Source organism: Lolium rigidum, chromosome 3 (assembly GCF_022539505.1).
Source record: "Lolium rigidum isolate FL_2022 chromosome 3, APGP_CSIRO_Lrig_0.1, whole genome shotgun sequence".
Classification (NCBI taxonomy): Eukaryota; Viridiplantae; Streptophyta; class Magnoliopsida; order Poales; family Poaceae; genus Lolium; species Lolium rigidum.
In genome coordinates this window covers 38,600,029-38,614,069 of record NC_061510.1, presented here as the reverse complement: position 1 = coordinate 38,614,069, position 14,041 = coordinate 38,600,029, and positions in this window count along the sequence as shown.

Below are 14,041 nucleotides of genomic sequence, written 5' to 3'. Positions count from 1 at the left end.
GGTCCGGCCTGCCGACCGGTTTGGACCGGCTGGTCCGGTCTGTGTCCCGGTCTGACCGGGCCCTGGGCCGGACGGCCCGGCCTCAGGCCCGGTTGACCGGCCTCCTCGATGGTTGACTCAGCCCAACTTTTCCCCAACGGTTATATTTTCTCTTGGGCTATAAATAGCCCTTCTTCCACCTTTGAGTCAGTTCTTCTTATTCTCTCTCCTCCATTGTTGCCTTTGAAGAACTTGCTCTCTCTCTTGTTCCCTCCCATGAGTCTTGCTCATTCTTGAGGGATCTAAGAGAGGAGATCTAGATCTACAACCTCCACCAATCCATTTCTCCTCTAAGTGAGGGGAACTCTTGGGATCTAGATCTTGGAGTCTTTTGTTGACTTTCCCCATTGTTCTTCCTCTCCAATGTCATCCTAGCATTTGTTGTTTGGGTGGGATTTGAGAGTGAAGGACTTGAACACCTCTAGTGTTCTTGCTTTGCATCATTGCATAGTGTTGAGATCTCCACCACGATTAGTTCGAGTGAGAGACCGTGAGCTTGTTACTCTTGGAGGGAAACCTCCTAGTTGGCTTGGTGCTTGGTGCTCCGGTGATCTCTTCAAGAAGATTGTGAAGAGGCCCGGGCTTCCCCTTCGTGGAGCTTGTGAAGTGGTTGTGGAGCTTGCCATCTCCGGAGCGGAGGAAAAGCTAACCATAAGGAAAGGGCCATTATCCTTCGTGGGTGTGGTTCGGAGAATAGGGTGAGCCTTCGTGGCGCGGGGAATCCTTCGTGGGACCTCCACTACTCCAAACGTGACGTACCTTCTTGCAAAGGAAGGGAACACGGGAATACATCCTTGTCTCCGTGTGCCTCGGTTATTTCTATACCCGAGCTCTCTTTCCTTGTGATAGCCATCGTGCTTGAAGTACATATATCTTGCTATCACTTGTGCTACATATATCTTGTGCCTATCTTGCTTAGCTCTAGTTATTATTATTACACTTAGTTGAGCTTAGCATATCTAGGGTTTGTGCTTGTAAACTAAACAATAGTTTAATTCCGCATTTATACAAGACAAATCCGTAAGAGTTTTTAATTGCCTATTCACCCCCCCCTCTAGGCGACATCTCGATCTTTCACTTTCTCACCACAGCTCGGAAAAGCTTGTACATGCACTCAATGGCAGTAGACTCACTCATGCGAAGGTAGTCGTCTTGTGTATCAGCAGGTGCTCCGTATGCAAGGATTCTCATGGCGGCGGTTGATACGTCTCAAACGTATCTATAATTTCTTATGTTCCATGCTACTTTTATGACAATACTTGAATGATTTATGCATACTTTACAGCATTATTATACATTTTCCGGCACTAACCTATTAACAAGATGCCGAAGTGTCAGTTGTTGTTTTCTGCTGTTTTTGGTTTCAGAAATCCTAGTAAGGAAATATTCTCGGAATTGGACGAAATCAACGCCCAGGGTCCTATTTTTCCATGAAGCTTCCAGAAGACCGGAGGGATAACGAAGTGGGGCCACGAGGTGGCCAAACCATAGGGCGGCGCGGCCCTGTGGTCTGGGCCCCTCGCGCCGCCCCCTGACCTACCCTTCCGCCTACAAATAGCCTTCGTCGCGAAACCCCCTGTACCGAGAGCCACGATACGGAAAACCTTCCAGAGACGCCGCCGCCGCGAATCCCATCTCGGGGGATTCAGGAGATCGCTCTCCGGCACCCTGCCGGAGAGGGGAATCATCACCGGAGGGGCTCTACATCATCATGCCCGCCTCCGGATTGATGCGTGAGTAGTTCATCCTTGGACTATGGGTCCATAGCAGTAGCTAGATGGTTGTCTTCTCCGCTTGTGCTATCATTGTTTAGATCTTGTGAGCTGCCTAACATGATCAAGATCATCTATTTGTAATGCTACATGTTGTGTTTGGCGGGATCCGATGAATATAGAATATTATGTTAAGTTGATTATCAATCTATCATATATGTGTTGTTTATGTTCTTGCATGCTCTCCGTTGCTAGTAGAGGCTCTGGCCAAGTTGATACTTGTAACTCCTATTTATGCTCGATAGTGGGTTCATGCCTCCATTGAATCTGGGATCGTGACAGAAGGTTTTAAGGTTGTGGATGTGCTGTTGCTACTAGGGATAAAACATTGATGCTTTGTCTAAGGATATTTGTGTTGATTACATTACGCACCATACTTAATGCAATTATCTGTTGTTTACAACTTAATACTGGAAGGGGTTCGGATGATAACCTGAAGGTGGATTATTTAGGCATAGATGCATGCTGGATAGCGGTCTATGTACTTTGTCGTAATGCCCTGATTAAATCACATAGTAACCATCATTGATATGTATTGAATATTTATTTGTCAATTGCCCGCCTGTAATTTGTTCACCCAGCATGTTAGTTATCTTATTGGAGAGACACCACTAGTGAACAGTGGACCCCGGTTCATTCTTTTACATCTGAATACCTTCTACTGTTCTTACTGTTCTTTGCAAACAAACACCATCTTCCACTCGATAAATTTAATCCTTTGTTTTCAGCAAGCCGGTGAGATTGACAACCTCACTGTTACGTTGGGGCAAAGTACTTTGATTGTGTTGTGCAGGTTCCACGTTGGCGCCGGTTTCACTGGTGTTGCGCCGTACTACACTCCTCCACCAACAACCTTCACGTGCTTCTTGGCTCCTACTGGTTCGATAACCTTGGTTTCTTTCTGAGGAAAAAATTGCCGCTGTGAGCATCATACCTTCCTCTTGGGGTTCCCAACGGACGTGTACATCTACGCGCATCAAGCACTTTTTCTGGCGCCGTTGCCGGGGAGATCAAGACACGCTGCAAGGGGAGTCTCCACATCCAATCTCTTTACTTTGTTTTTGTATTGCTTTACTTTACTTTATTGCTTCATATTAAAAACAAAAAACAAAATTAGTTACTTTACTTTCTGTCTTATTTACTAGTTCTATATCAAAAACACAAAAAAAATTAGTTACTTTCATTTAATTTATTTTGTTATCATGTCTAGTCCTGTACTTGTTTTTATTTTCACTAGTTAGGCATAATGGAAAACAACAAAAAAATTAGAGATCTTTATGAACTTTATCTTGAATTAGGACATGATGTGTTTGAAGAGAAAATTAAAAACCCATGGAACTTTGTTTGCAAAATAGTTGTAGCAATGTTATTAGCATGAACTCTTTGAACACCATTATTGCTAAGGGAATTCTATTTTCGTGCCCTCAGGTCCTTAGTTGTACTCAGTTTTCCCCAGCTCCTTAGTTTTTCACCAGTTTTCCCCAAGCCCTTGTTTGAAACCCGTGTATGCGACTCGACGGCAGGATTCCCGTTTAGTTGACAGTTCTGTCACGTGTGGGGCCGCGTCTTGTGGGGCCGCGTCGCGTGGGTCTGGTAGAAAGGGACCGCGTGGGACAGGACGAGAAGCGTTTGGTTGCACGTGAGCAGGAGCTGGGTTCTGTCTCTCTCGGCCTAAAATTGGCATTATTAAGTGCACCTTTTTCCCCTCTTTCTCTCTGTCCTTTTCACCAAATTAGTATAAAATCTAGAGAAGCTTGCATTTCTGACTTTCTTCAATTATTTGTGTCTTTTGGCCCTCGTTGTTTGCCCAATATGGCAGCAAATCTAGTACTCCTCTCGGTCCATATGTATGTAGTTAAATCTAGAAGCAAATCTCCACGATAATGTACGATAAATTCACAAGTCATAGTAAATCAAGAAAACTAAGTACGGCCAACAAAATATAGTAGACTAGGGATAGATAATCCCTAGATAATATGGATAGATAATAGGCTGCATACACAAGCAGCCAACATAGTAATGAGTTCTTCACAAGCACCATCATACTAACATAACAACAAGGGATCCCTAGCTAACAACAAAGGGATCCCAACAACAAACTAGGAGGCAAGCAGCAGCAGCAGACACGTCCGAGACTCCGCCTACCCCATCCGGCTCCGCCTCCACTTGTTGCTCTTGCTCCCCTTGGGAGCCTTGGGCTTGAGCGGAGGCATGCGCCCGGCGGAGATCTCCACCCGCCGCAAGCCGCGGAGGTGCATGCCGAGCGCCCGTGCTTGGCGCGGAAGGAGTGGACGTTCACCGTCGTGCCGACTTTGGGGAAGGTGTTGCCGATGTTCTCGCATGCGTGACGAGGCAGCTTGAAGTCCGTGGCGCCGAGTCTCCCGGTGCGAAGGGGCACCCGTACACCTCCTTGGCGAAGTAGGAGATGTATCGCCGACCCTGCAGCCTCCGCAAAGACTCGGCGAGTCTTGACGTCCTCCTCCTCTTCGCTCGCCGACGTCGCCGCCGTACATCCGATCCATATCAAACGAGAAACTAGTGAATGAGTTGCAACGATGACTAACGTACATGATAACAAAGTTAAGAAAAACAGAGTCAGCCTCAGTTAGAGTGGACATGATTATATATCTATAGGGAAGGAGTTAGCGAACGAAAGCTCATGCACAACAGATTTGTACACAGCAATGGTTCGCTGAACCCTCCCTGTAAAAATTTGTGCCCAACCATTCATCATAGGCAAAGAAACAGATTCTAGATCTGAACTAGATCTGAACTTGAACACATTCGAGATTATTTGCAAAATTAAACGGTTGATATCTTTTGATTAGTGCATAAAATAACCGATTGAGATCCCATGATTACTTGCATAAATTAACCGATTGAGATCCAATATTACTTGCATAAATTAACCGAACAGCCGAACCCCAAATCTTAAACGAAATCAAGAAGTGATCAAAACAAAATGGAATAAAATCGGCGCAAATATTAGCCCAATACTCATCCATCTACAGATCCATCTACACCAGCAAAAATAGGGTTCAAAAAGGAATGGGGAACAAAAAAGGAAGCAAACCGTAGTTACCTCGTTCCATGGGTCCTCCAGGGAGGTGTCGTAGGGGTTCGGGGGCGGGACGTACGGCACGGGGTCGTAGGGGTCCCATCCCGCCGGGATCCGACCGCCACCGGCGGCGCAGCCTCCGATGCACCGGCGACGACGGCGGCGGCGTCGTCGTCCGTAGAGGGGACGGCGCCGAAGATGGAGGCGTCGCGCTTTGAGCCAACCTCGACGATGGGATTGGCATTCTCCTTGTCCATCTCTCCGGCGGAGGAAGAGGAAGAGGGAGAGAGAGAGGGTTTTTTGCTTTGGAGAAGATGATGGGACGTGAGAGAGTTGGCGATGCGTGAGCGAGTGAGAGTGACAGAGAGAGTGCGAGGAGGCGTCTATAAAGGCGAGGGGTGGTTAATGCGACCCGCGTCCTACGCGTGCACAGGTGCACGTCTGCACGTCTTGGACTTCGCAATGCGACACGCGTCCACGATTGCACGTCTCGACTTCTCCACCGCGACCCGCGTCTACGCGTCAACAATTGCACGTGTCCTCGAGTCTAACCCTGGAAATTTAGATATACTCAGGTATACCCTCGAGTCTTATACTAGCATTTTTTGTGTGCTCAATTTCCCCTCGAGTGCTAATACTGGCTAGTGCAATATACTCAGTTTTACCCTCAAGTGGCTGGTCAACAGAGAGTCAACAAATGGGATTAACTAGTTAAATGAGTCATTTAATGTGCAAAAAAATTCGAAAAAGAGTGGCACTTACTCATGGAGTCTTTACCACAAATTGCCACTTCTCAAATCATAGATAAATCATAGATAAATCAAGTTTTACCACAAATTGCCACTTCTCAAATCACCTAGTAGCTATGAAGGTGCATGGTTTTCCACAATAAGCCCTTCCCAAAACAGCTTCCCCCAAATCATACTTTGTCTAAATGAGGCCACAATTCTCACACTCGATGTATATTGGTATTGCAAATAGTTTGAGGTAGGCCAAGATGGGTTTCATTGTACAAAACACACATTTTCCATTTTTTAAATCTCAAATTTGAATCCCTTAGTCTGTTTACTACTCAGGTGCCCTTGGTTTCTTGATAGTACTCAGTTTTGCCCTCTCTCTTCACAAATTCTCGCAGACGTGCATCATCGCCCTGATTGGTCTAGCCCATGTCACGCGGATCGTGCCCGCCGACCGTTGATCGTATGATATAGGGAACAGGCAGGATAACCCCTCTCTCTCTCTCTGTTGGCGGTTAATTAGCTTCCACCCTCTAAGTACGCTGAAGGGCGGTTTTCTGTATTAATTTTCACGCGCTAAAAATTATAAACTATTTTAGGCGTTACTTTTCACGCAAAAAAATGATAAACCATCAACAATTTGTTGTAGCCATTACTTTTCACGCAAAAAAAATGATAAACCATCACCGATTTGTTGTTGCCATTACTTTTCACGCAAAAAAATGATAAACCATCAACAATTTGTTGTAGCCATTACTTTTCACGCAAAAAAAATGATAAACCATTACCGATTTGTTGTTGCCACTACTTTTCACGCAAAAAACTGATAAACCATCAACAATTTGTTGTAGCCATTACTTTTCACGCAAAAAAAATGATAAACCATCACCGATTTGTTGTTGCCATTACTTTTCACACAAAAAAATGATAAACCATCAATAATTTGTTGTAGCCATTACTTTTCACGCAAAAAAAATGATAAACCATCACCGATTTGTTGTTGCCATTACTTTTCACGCAAAAAATGATAAACCATCACCGATTTGTTGTTGCCATTACTTTTCACGCAAAAAAAATGATAAACCAGCACCTAATTTGTTACAAAAGCTGGTTTCAGTGAGACCTAACCAAGTTTGGCATACATGATGGCATACCTATAACAACAAGGAATATCTAAAAGGGAAAGTTTCGTAAAATTTGAAATTTAGGGTGAAATGATGCCATACATGATGCCGTTTTTCGAGGTTTTGACCCGAAAATCAATTGGGTATTATAAAGGGAAATAAAAAGTTCGAAAAATGTAAAAACGAAACAATCTATCTATCTATGTATAGAAGATCAGTTGTATGAAATTTGAGGTTATTTAGAGAAGGTAGAAAAAATCACCTTGTTAGAAAAGTCAGGTTTCAGCGAGACGAAACGGCATGCGCTTAAGCAAAGTGATTTTTTCGAACATCTCCAAATGACCACAAATTTTCCATACATGATGCCATACGTGTAACAACAAGGAACCCTATCTAAAAAGTGTCAAAAAAGTTTGCCCAACCGTATAGCTCTATCAAAAAGAACCTCACCATGGCGCTAGTATAATTTTGGGATAGTTACAAACTTTCGTTACCTAACCTTCAACATGAAACTTGTTTCAAATTCATTTTGGCCTACGAGAAACAAATCCCAACTTGATTCGAGCACCACAGCCTCCAAACGATGCCGATGCCGATATCGGCATGGTCAGAACGGCTATGCTCGCCGCCACTGCTAGGTCAACGTCGGGATGCACCCTCAATCCCGTCCCCTCATTCGATCACCGACACACCGCGAGATACCGCCAAGGCCAATGCCGAACGTACATGCCGATGCCAATGCCGAACATGCATGCACGCCGCTGTGGGCACGGCCACGCCGACCCGCTATGCCGGACGCCACGGACCGCCGCGAGGTCTTTCCCTTCGCCACCACACTCTCCTAGCACCCACCTATACACGCCGAAAGGAGAGACACTAGTTTTCTCTACATTGCTCGCGTTCGTGTCCGACACGGTCGCGTCAAAGTTTTGAGGTGGTCGTCGATGTCGTCGACCATTTCTTCTCTTCTTTGCATGGTTAAACGCGTCTAGTTCATATCTATCTAATGCGTCCGGTCTCGCCTCATGCGGCTCTTTGTGGACGTCGATCTCATCTCGGCACCCCGCATGCCACCTCCTCCGTGCCATCGCTGTAGAGCTCCGTTTAAAAATCTAATCCTACCCGTGTATTGCCCCTTGTATCAGCATCATGGCCCCACTTGTCATTTGATATACCGAAGGCCCACTCGTTCGCGTTTTGGTCAGGGATACAACGATGCTTACGGTCAAACAAAGATGGATGGTCTGACGTGTCTTTGCAGGCTCTACGTGGCCCCACTAGTCAGAAGATAATGGTCAACCGTCGGGCAACCGGCCGTTACATCACGTGTGATGGTTTCAGACAAACGTTTGGGTAAAACTGAGGAAAAACTAAGGAGCTGGGGAAAACTGAGCACAACTAAGGAACCGAGGGCACGAAAATAGAAATCCCTATTGCTAAAGCTATGGAAAAATTTAAGCTTGGGGAAGCTGGTTTTGAGGAGCATGATGTTTTTAGTCCCCCAAGCATTGAGGAGAAAATTAATTATGATTACAATATGCCTCCTATATATGATGATTATGGTGATGAGAATAATAATGATAGCTACTTTATTGAATTTGCTCCCACTACAATTAGTAGTAATGATTATGCTTATGTGGAGAGTAATGATTTTATGCATGTAGCTCATGACAAGAATGCTTTATGTGATTGTTATATTGTTGAGTTTGTTCATGATGCTACTGAAAGTTATTATGAGAGAGGGAAACATGGTTATATGCATCTTAATAATATTAAGTTTCCCCTCTTTATGTTGAGAATCTTGAAGTTGCGCTTGTGTTGCCTTTCTATGCTTATTGCATTATGCTTATATGACTTGTTTATTTACAAGATTCCTTTTAATAGGAAGTGGTTTAGGCTTAAACGCATTTTGAATTTGCTTTTTGATGCTCTCTTTTGCTTCAACTCTTAATTCTTGCGAGAGTATCATCGAAATTACTGAGCCCATCTTAATGGCTATAAAGAAAGCACTTCTTGGGAGATAACCCATGTTTTATTTTATTTACTGTATTGTTGAGTCTTGGAAAGTTGGAAGTTGTTTACTACTGTAGCAACCTTGTGCCAAGTAAAGTTTCTATGCTAAAGTTGATGCTATATTTGGATTGCTGCGCAGAAACAGCATTGCTGTCTGTCACGAATTCTCGCAGAGCTCTCTGTAAAAAAACCGAAAAAATCTGAAAATTTACGAGCGTGATCCCCATATATGTACGCAACTTTCATTAGTTTTGAGTTTTTTCCGTTTAATCAAGTTAAGTGTCCCTGCCAGATTCGTCTTTACGGACTGTTCTATTTTTGACAGATTCTGCCTTTTATTTCGCATTGCCGCTTTTGCTATGTTGAATGAGTTTCTTTGTTCCATTAACTTTCAGAAGCTTTGAGCAATGTCCAGAAGTGTTAAGACTGATTGTGTCATCTCTGAATATGCATCATTTTCCAATTCCAACCAAATAGCAATTTAACGAAGCAATAAGCTTTCGTCATGAACATTAAAGCACAATTAAGAACACAAGTGTTCCATATGAAAAAGCGGAGCGTAATATCTCCAATATAAGGATGGCGAGATCCAAATTTATTCAAAACAAAACAAAAATAAAAACAAACCGACGCTCCAAGTAAAGAACATAAGAATGTGACAGAATAAAAATATAGTTTCACTAGAAGTGACCTGATAATGTTGTCGATGAAGAAGGGGATGCCTTGGGCATCCCCAAGCTTAGATGGTTGAGTCTTCTTAAAATATGCAGGGATGAACCACCGGGGCATCCCCAAGCTTAGACCTTTCACTCTTCTTGATCATAGTATATCATCCTCTTCTCTTGACCCTTGAAAACTTCCTTCACATAAACTTCAAGCAAACTCATTAGAGGGTTAGTGCATAACCACAATTTCACATATTCAGAGGTGACACAATCATTCTTAACACTTCTGGACATTGCACAAAGCTTCTGAAAGTTAATGGAACAAAGAAACTCATTCAACATAGCAAAAGCGGCAATGCGAAATAAAAGACAGAATCTTTCAAAAACAGAACAGTCCGTAAAGATGCTTCTGGACTGGGCACCTAACTTGCTCAAATGGAAAAACTCAAAACTAATGAAAGTTGCGTACATATCTGAGGATCACGCTCGTAAATTTGCAGATTTTTTTGAATTTTTTACAGAGACTTGTGCCAGAATTCGTGACAGACAGCAATGCTGTTTCTGCGCAGCGATCCCAAATATAACATCAACTTTAGTATAGAAACTTTACTTGGCACAAAAACATGATAAGGAGAGGTTGCTACAGTAGTAAACAACTTCCAAGACTCAACAAAACAAAAATTGCTGTAGTAAAATAAACACATGGGTTATCTCCCAAGAAGTGCTTTTCTTTAACGCCTTTCAGCTAGGCGCAGAAAGTGCAAATCAAGTAACATCGAGTAGAAGCATCAACATCATAACTTGTTCTAATAATAGAATCAAAAGGCAACTTCATTCTCTTTCTAGGGAAGTGTTCCATACCTTTCTTGAGAGGAAATTGATATTTAATATTACCTTCTCTCATATCAATAACAGACACCAACGGTTCGAAGAAAAGGTCTTCCCAACACAATAGGACAAGATGCATTGCATTCGATATCCAAGACAACAAAATCAACGGGGACAAGGTTATTGTTAACCGTAATGCGAACATTATCAATCCTCCCCAAAGGTTTCTTTTTAACATTATCGGCAAGATTAACATCCGAATAACAATTCTTCAATGGTGGCAAGTCAAGCATATCATAAATCTTTTTAGGCATAACAGAAATACTAAATATCAAGATCACATAAAGCATTACACTAAAAATCATTGAATTTCATCCTAATGATGGGCTCCCAACCATCTTCTAATTTCCTAGGAATAGAAGCTTCAAGTTTTAATTTCTCTTCCCTAGCTTTAATGAGAGCATTTGTAATATATTTTGTAAAGGCTAAATTTATAGCACTAGCATTGGGACTTCTAGCAAGTTTTTGTAAGAACTTTATAACTTCAGTAATATGACAATCATCAAAATCTAAACCATTATGTTCTACAGCAATGGAATCATTGTTACCAATATTTTGAAAAATTTCAGCAGTTACCCAGAACGCTCAGTGATATCGCTCGCGTCGCGCGTGGACACGCCGTGGGCGCGTACTGGCCACGCGCCACCCCACCAGCACGCGCAGCCCCTAGCCCCGCCAGCACTTCGTCGAGCACCGCCGTGACACCTCAGCCGCGCCAGACACGCTCACGACCAGCCCCTGGACCGCCGCCGCCGGAGGCGACGACGAAGATCCCGTGAACGCCGCCCGCAGACACGGAAGCAATGCGTCGCCATCCAACGCCGCCCGACCGTGTTGTCGCCGCCATTCGCATCGCCTGGATACGCGAAACGATCCTGTGCCCTCGCCTAGCCCCAACCCTCGCCGGAACCGCTGCGCGCTTGTCGACTTCAACCCTGCCTCGCAGCACCCAAGCTCTCCTATAAATACCGAGTTCCCCAGAGCAATCCAGGCACCACACCTTCCTCTCCTCCCATCCCTGACTCTCCACCGCCACTCCACTCACCCGATCGTCGCCGGAGCAAGCTCAATCGAGCGACCAGAGCCGCAGAAGCTCTGCAGCAATCGCCATCGACTGGAGCCTCCTCGAGCTGCGCCACTGCTTCTAGCTTCTTCCTCGTCCTCGACAACCTCGAACAGAACACCGCCGCCGCTCGCCGGACCTACGGTTAGCCCTCCGACCCCCTAGGCTCGCCGCCAGACGCTCGGCATCTCGCCGGAGAAAACGATGGCTCTGAGCCGTTGATATGCGTTCTAATCCTACGCCCCACAATAGCTCATACCGATTCGGCTTTTAAGAGTCGCTGACGAGTGGCCCCCACCCGTCAGGCAGCCTGCGCGTCGTGGATGCGTGGTGGGCTGGCCTTGGGCCGTTTAAATCCAATTAGGCCCAACTGTGTTTCCCGCCGGCCCTTTTAATTCAAATCTAGTTTAAACGATTTAGTTCAAATTCAATACTGGACCCAACTTTGAAAATTCATAGAATCTGTTTGGCTTGGCCAAATTTAGCAAACTTTATATTGTTGGAAAGCTAGTAAAAATATCTACAACATGCCACTGGTCTCACCTCAAGATCTATTGTAGAAATAAAAATATAAAAAGAAGAAGGCAGGGACTTTTTCATATTCAAATAATTATTAAAAATCAACCAAAATAGATATTTAATTAATTCCAACTCCAATAGCTCACATTTGACTTACACTAATTGTTTCTGCAAGAAAATGGTGTGGTCACTTTGCATGATCATGCCCTAGTTTAATTAATGGAAAATATGGCTATTTTATTAAAGTGATATTGTCCAAAACTATTATGCAAATCATATGAAGTATTATACTTCATTTAAATCTTGTCCCAAGTGAATTCATGTGATGTTTGCACCCCTGGTCAAACACTCTTATATGAAATACTTGGAGAGTTAAATCATTGGTAGAAATTATTAAATGGTATGAGGTGGTCTACCTCATTTAAATTATTTTCTCAATTAATGATCATGAATGGTTGACTTAGGTCAATATGAAATTCATGTAGGATTGTTGAGAAATTAAATCTTAAGAAGATTTCAATGAGAGAAAATTATTTCTCAAGAACCCTATGGAAACTATCACTTACATATGTAATGAGAGGAAATTATTTTCCTCAAACAACCCAACCAATGCACCTTAATTCTATTAGTTGTGCGTTTAGAGTAGCTTGTGTGAATATATGTGATGTTTGGAATAGCCATTGAATTAGTTGAGTGATTATACCTCGTATTCAAATTTAGACGCTAGTACCGGAGAATACCCGGAGGAAGAAGGTTGCTACCAAGAGGTGGATCGGAGGAGGAAAACTTTGAGAACTATCAAGGCAAGCTAATATTCTTGCAAAGTGCAAAGTTCTACCAAGAACAAGGCACACTCATCTTTTCTAATGCTCATGAACCCATCCCAAGTTTTACTACAAGCTTTTACTTACAAGCTTTATTGCTTTGGTTTTATCAAAGTACCTTTTTGATTCATGATTCACTAAGTCTAGAATACTACAAGAGTATCAAACTTAGCCTAACTAGCATTACAATTAGTTAGCACCCCTCATGACTAGATGCTAGTGCTAATATTAAAACTTGACTACTCTAGATGGGAACATGTGACTGGAAAAGAAATTGAAACTTTGGAATGATGATACATTCCATTGAATGAATTTTGAAGGTGAATATGACCAAGAGAAGATAGTGATTTTTGATTAAAAACTAATATTGGTTTGGATGTGATATCTTTCCAATTCATCAGTACCCCCACAATACCTGATTATGGGTAAGGGCTTAACTAGAAATTTATACATCTTAGTATGGGTTCCCTCTGAATACACATCATAGGGGTTATGCTGAGGCTACCTCCGTTGTTGAGAAATGATGTGAATTGAGGTGAATTGTACGGCCAAGCCCTGTGCAGTTCCCAGGTGGACAATTGGTCTTCACTGGGAGGCCAAGCTCATGGGGAGAGGTGCTCATACTAGGGTGTGTAAATGAAAGGTTATGGTTGATGATCCGCGTACTGTGTTACGATGATTTGGGGTATCCCGATGGATGAAATCAAATGTTGTGGCACAAGAGTGCAACCTCTGCAGAGTGTAAACCTATTCGAATAGCCGTGTCCACGGTTACGGACAGTTGGAAAGGCCATACAGTTTCCAGTGTTAGATTCTTGAAAATGTTGATAAAATGAATGGTGAATGGTGACTTGAATTTGAATCACAACAATGTTGTGGGAATGACACTAATGTTCCCACTTGAGTTAGTTAGCACATGAATAAGTCTTTATCAAATAATGGTGAACTAAAATTGGCTTTATGCAAATAAACTAGAGCTTAGCACCCTGATGCGCGTAAATGTACACGTCCGTTTGGAACCCCAAGAGAAAGGTGTGATGCGCACAACAGCAAGTTTTTCCCTCAGAAAGAAACCAAGGTTATCGAACCAGTAGGAGCCAAGAAGCACGTGAAGGTTGTTGGTGGAGGAATGTAGTGCGGCGCAACACGAGTGAAACCGGCGCCAACGTGGAACCTGCACAACACAATCAAAGTACTTTGCCCCAACGTAACAGTGAGGTTGTCAATCTCACCGGCTTGCTGAAAACAAAGGATTAAGCGTATCGAGTGGAAGATGGTGTTTGTTTGCAAAGAACGAGTAAAAACGAGTAGAATGTATTCAGATGTAAAAGAATGGACC